The sequence below is a fragment of the Anopheles stephensi genome, chromosome 2 (assembly GCF_013141755.1).
Source record: "Anopheles stephensi strain Indian chromosome 2, UCI_ANSTEP_V1.0, whole genome shotgun sequence".
Taxonomy (NCBI): domain Eukaryota; kingdom Metazoa; phylum Arthropoda; class Insecta; order Diptera; family Culicidae; genus Anopheles; species Anopheles stephensi.
The window spans coordinates 40,720,167-40,726,166 of NC_050202.1; positions in this window are offsets into that span (position 1 = coordinate 40,720,167).

Below are 6,000 nucleotides of genomic sequence, written 5' to 3' on the forward strand. Positions count from 1 at the left end.
CGTATAAGCAGCGCAATGGTAAATATGTTGTCTTGACACCCTTCTGGTCGCTGTTGATCGGTAGCAAGAAGGCATACATACACACACAGACACCCGATAACGGTCGTTTGGAAGCTTTTTTTTTCGCCCCCCTAATAGGCTATGGTTGCTTTGTTTTCTTGTGGACGGTGAGTAATGTCTTTTGGGGTTGCTTTATTGGAACAATTCTTGCCGTCACTGTTCGTGTGTTGGTGCGTTATCTGAAGTGACCTCACGAGCTGGGAGCTGGGGTACCACACAGAAGTTGTTCGCGGGTCACGTGAGTCAGCACAGTGTCTGGGTGTGTAGAATAGGCCGCAAGCAAGTAAACACAGACGAAACAGTGAGAAAACAGACGAATAAACACATGATTGTCAACGAACCAGCTGTTAGCACGTAGCCGCGATAGACGGTACGAGCCGGAACTGAGTGTGAAATACCTAGTTCATAGTTTCTCAATATTTTATTTAAAGCTGCCAATTTTTGTCTGCTGTTTGAAAGATTTTATTTTTTTGCTACTAACAACACTTTTCCTTTTTATTAGGAAATTGCTATTTTGATATACTCGAATAGATTTTAATTAATTTTACCACTTCTGCTTCTTCTTGGCTTAACGATGTCTTAGGTCAGTCCTCCCATTTCTGACTTACTAGACTTATTGACGGAGGGCGATAACGGCGCCGAGGCGATAACGGTGCCGGTCTACACACGGCAGGACCGGGGTTCAAATTCCATCCAGACCGCCTCCCCGTACGCAGGACTACCTTGCTACGGGTAAAATCAAGGCATAGAAAGCCAGACATGGTAGGCCGAGACCTTTGAAGGTTGTAGTGCCAAGTAAAAAGAAGAAGAAGACTTATTCTAACCACGTCGTTGGATAAACAATGCTCACTACGGAAGAACAGCTCAGATGAGATTTAAACCCCGGAAGATCTTGCTGTGTGAAGACTGGTGTCTTTTTGGCTCTTTCGCCGCATAAGGACATTTCAGTACAGCGCTTTATTTTACATTTATTTAATTTTCCACCAAAACCAGCAATTTTTTTCCTTCGACCAGAGTCCGCGATGAATCCAGATTTAAGGAAAGGAGTCGAGAAAGACGTTATTATAACTCTTGGAATCATTTTAGGCCTGTGCACAACAAGATCTTTTGCAAGACCCTCTTGGAATGCCATTTCAACTACGATGCTTCTAAGTAGACGAGATCCCTGCGAAGATGAGGCCTCTTCGATTGTGACTCTAAATACACGATGCCTGCCAGGCGACAAGGTCGACTTCGATTTCGGATTTCTCCTGCTAGGCAAGGTCCTTTGGAACTGTGAGGTTATTTAGAAGACAAGGCATCTTTTTGGATGGTAAGTTCCCTGTTTTGTACGGCAGGCAAGCTTCTACTCTGTTGTGTTCGAACCTTGGCCAACAAGGCTGCATGTGAGCAATGAGACCTCACTGACTCAGGTATCATAGTTGTGTAACATTTTTTAAAGGCTGTGAGGATGGAAGCAAGAGATGTAAAGAGGAGAATTTCGGCCAACAATTACCGGATGCTCTTAATAAAATATTTTCTCAAATTTCTAGCTGCTCTTCGATTTACCCGGAAATTTTCTAAACTCATAACAATTGTACTTGAACTTGTGAAAATGATAACGGTGCAGGCTCTACACGGCAGGACCAGCGGGTATCGAATCTCGTCCAGGCTGTCTTTCCAAATCGAGGACCGATAATCTAGAAGAAGAACCATGAACATGATCAACTGTTAAACTAAAGCATCGAAAGGTCTTGACCTGCCAATATTATTGGCTTCCTTAACACAGATCCACATTGTCACAGTAACAGTATCAACAGTGACCACTGGTAAAGCATTCAAAAATTGTATAACACTTCCTCGCCCCGGCGAGAAAAAAAAACAAAACCTCCCACAATTTCTTATCTGAACCATGTTTTGATGCGTTGGAAAATGGCAAACCAGCACGTAATGCCGTAAAAGTTAGCGGCACGCGCACGGCCAGCACTGCTGGACAAATGTGCGTTGAAACGTGCTGTTCGACTGACCGGAAAGTTCGCTGTAAAAGTTCACGCTGGCTGACCAGAATTGGGCAGCAAGTGGTTATTTTCTTGCCGCCGGTTATACTGTTTTCTTGCAGCATTCCCTTTCTCCCAGAGCCCCACTCCCTGCTTCCAAGCGAGAACCATCGGTTGTTGACACCGAAATGCGCAAAAACGGAAGATTCTCATTTTTTGCAGTTTAACTGCACATCACCAACGATGGGAAACAGATCCGCTATGATTTATGAACCGCATGCCGCACACTCCCACAGTGAACCACAGTGGGTGCTGTTCGAGCATAACCGCAGCAAGAAGCCATTGCCGCGGGGTCACGCGGGTTTGTTCTTCGTTTGGACGTTTGCGCTGAAGCATCGAACTTTATCGCTAGACGAAATCTTAATTGAATAACGAATGCAGTCGTGAATTTGTTTACTACGTTGACGCGCACGAACGGGTTTTGTGAGTGGAAGGCGGTAAGAAAGTTCCGGCAAGAACGGGCACGAACTATCGCCATTGGTCGGCGACTGTTTGTAGTGATTTGCTATACAGTGCGCGGAATAAGAATAGGGGCCTTGCTTTCGATCCCGAGCCGGTGTAATCAGTTCCGATGGGTTGTGAAGTTTTACACACATAAAGCACCTTTCCTTCATATGAAGCAAGGATTTTAAGAGGCACAAGCTGCTCGACAATCGATTCCGTTTTTTTTTTTATTCAAAAAGAAATGATCGAGTTCGGTCTTTTTGGGCGAATTAGTGTTTAACGATCAGTCCATGCTCCTGTCACGACTTTTGTAAAGAACTGGATAGTATAATGAGTAAATAAGAAACTGCTGGCTTTGGAACTCCTGGTTTGGCTAGTGACTGTTTTCGTTTTCATTCAGCCTTCCATTAGTCGGCCTAGCTCACCGGTGATAAGTTGTCCTTTCACTGTTTGCAGAAGGAAATGATGGAAAACCTTCCATTGCTTTAGATTTAAACGAGGTTGAGTGTTGGGAAGTCGATTAGATCAAGACATCTCAATGATGGACACCCTTACTCCATTTTCCTTCAGATTATTCTGACAACAACTTAGTCTTCTGACAAATAGGACCAAAGCAGTGACCGGACCGCATGTTCTCCAGCTATTACTCCGAGTAAAAATCTTCAGTCTATTCTTGCTCGGTACATTTACAGGGGGTATTTCGGATTTTTTTTATGATTTCCAATAGTTTTTGGCATCTTAAAAATGTTTCTTTGTTTCATCATGAAATTTTCTACAGTTTCTCAAGTATGTTTGTTTTATCTACATAGTTTTGTTGTCCCTGTTTTCGAAATGTATTTGTTTTAGTATTTTTTTTCGAAATTTACATTAAAAACAGTATTCTAGTAAATTGAAAAGAATATAAAAGTATCTTTCTCGCAGGCTTTTGCACGCTTTTACTGTTTCTTTCGCTGGGCAGAAAATGTATGTGTGAATCATGTTTTTTATGAAGCAATTTCCTTTTTTTGGGCATAAATAATTGTGAAAATTGTCCCCAAAGTCAAATTTTCCAATATGAAATAATTTAAAATGCTAGTGCTAATGTTGGTGCGCTCACACAGACCATCCACTCTTATGCAGTTTGAATTTGAAGTGCTTGTAGCAAATCGTCGCACAGAAAGATATTACAAACTACTTCCCCAAACCATAAACCAATCAAAACTGTCTCGTTCTACGCATGTTTTCTTGTCTCAGTTTGTATCTGTAAACCATTTAAGATATTATCACGACCAGAAAGACCAACAACACAAGTTACTTACCACGTTTCAGATGCAATTAACGATAGAATAGACGATGGACATGGGAACAATTTTACGTGCTGTTTGGAAAATTTGGAAAAGATGCTTGACAACAGCCCGGTCTTTTGTGGACGAACGTACAGCGCAAGCGACCGACAGGCCCGGCCCATCCATCTGTCTGTCTGCCGGGTTGCCCGTCGTAAGGCGGTTGATTTTACACTTTCACTAGCCTGTCGGCGAGTACGGGGCCCGATAAGCCCGTTACCTGTTATGCAACAGTTTGATAAGCATCGGACGAGGAGTTCAGGCCCAAACCAGCTGTGTAATCATGCATGGCTGTTAAAAGCAAGAAAACAAAAAACAACATACGTGCAAGGCTCATTCGACTGCGGTGGCCTCGGCAAGTGTGTCAATGGGGTGTGTGCTTTCTAGTTGTTTTTGGTTAGCTTCTTACCACTGAACCACCGTTATCAGCATTGTTGTAGTAGCTAGTAATCGATGATTCCCGTAGGTATACGATTGCTGCCTTGCACACGACCATAAGGCACTCCAATGCCTCTGACCAGGAAACGTGAACGTCACGTGTAGAGATAAAACACTGTTTCCCAACCAGCATCGGTACTGTAATTACTTGAGGATGTCCGTATTTAAACAGCACAATTAAATAAGCTCTTGGGCGAAGCGACACTTGAAGCGGTATAATTAAAATCAAACCCTTCGGAAGGGCTCTTCAACCACGATAATTACCGAGAAGGGAGTGGGTGAGTGCTTTAAGCAAACGGTAGCGAACAATCAATCGCAATGCTTTCGAGAGTCTTTAGCTGATTGCACTTGCACCTGCATCGATCAGCGGTCCATATCGAACGGAGTTTGGGGTCGGTTTGTGAGAAAGGCTTATGCTGTTTGTTGATAGTGTTTTTCCTTTCTGTCTGAGAGGGATATTATGTACTCATAAACTTATTCTAGATAAATTATATCTATCTTAAACATCACCTAGAAGACTTCCGGAAACAATTGTACAAAAAAACTCTCTAAACCAATCCAGTTGATTTGCCAAATGATTTCGATCAATTTTCAGTCAACGATCGTGTGTCGCTAGATCCAATCGATCCGTCATTTATTTTGAATGGACTATTTATGGACAGAACTGCGTTTCATGGTTTTTGATCTCCGAATAAAGAAACTGGAAATAGTTGGTTACATTCTGACCACTGCTAACATGACCGCGTCGTGGATTACAATACACGTCAGTTAGCAAGATGGCGTAATTTGATCTTAGAAGACTATACACATTACCGAAGGCATTTGCTGACGCAGCAAAACGCGTCAACGAAACGAGAAGAGCGTTTCCTGCAGGCAGTTCTGGTTCAACAATTGATCTAACAATGTTTGGAGGTTTGCTTGGATAGAGTGTGATCTTCGGCAATTAAAATAAATATGAGACAACGAAACTCACGCTGGTTGAATAATTGTTAATTCAATAGCTTCTAATTTCCCGAGGAAGACAAACAACGTATAATGCGGGACAGATTCCGTCCACCGAAGGTGCTATGCAACTCTCAAATGAAGGAAATCTCGTTGAGGAACGCAGAGGATGTATCATCTGTGTTGAACTGATCACAATTTTCCGCACATGACTCGATGTGAAATTCGTTTTCATTCTCAGTATCAATCCCAAAAATGCGCTAAAATGCGTTTGTATCATTACTTGTATCAGAAGTACTCGATACAGCTCACGGTCCAGCGCAAACATCGGCCAATCCATTCTTCCGGGTTTTCTTGGCGCGTTGATGATGATCAGCGTCATCATTCCATCTCCGTCCATCCACACGACTTCAAAGGTGTGCTCACCTATACGTACATCAACCCTGCCCCTCAATTTATAATCCAAGGCTTAGTGTGTGAACTTCTGCTACATAAAAAAGCTTCAAACTGATGCCAGAATCTGGAATGACTTATTGAGGATAGTCCCCGCAGCGAAGACAGAGAAGCTTATTTCCCTGGTAAAGGCTCTAGAATCCAATCACAACACACCGATTCGCTATGTGCAAAATATTTAGATAATGTTTTTAAATCGATAAAAAATTAGATCCACTTTCTAAGGGCATTCTTTCGGCGGATTATGGATCCCACACAGCGTCATTTTTCCTATCACTGTCACAGTAGTCCCAACAAGAGCCATG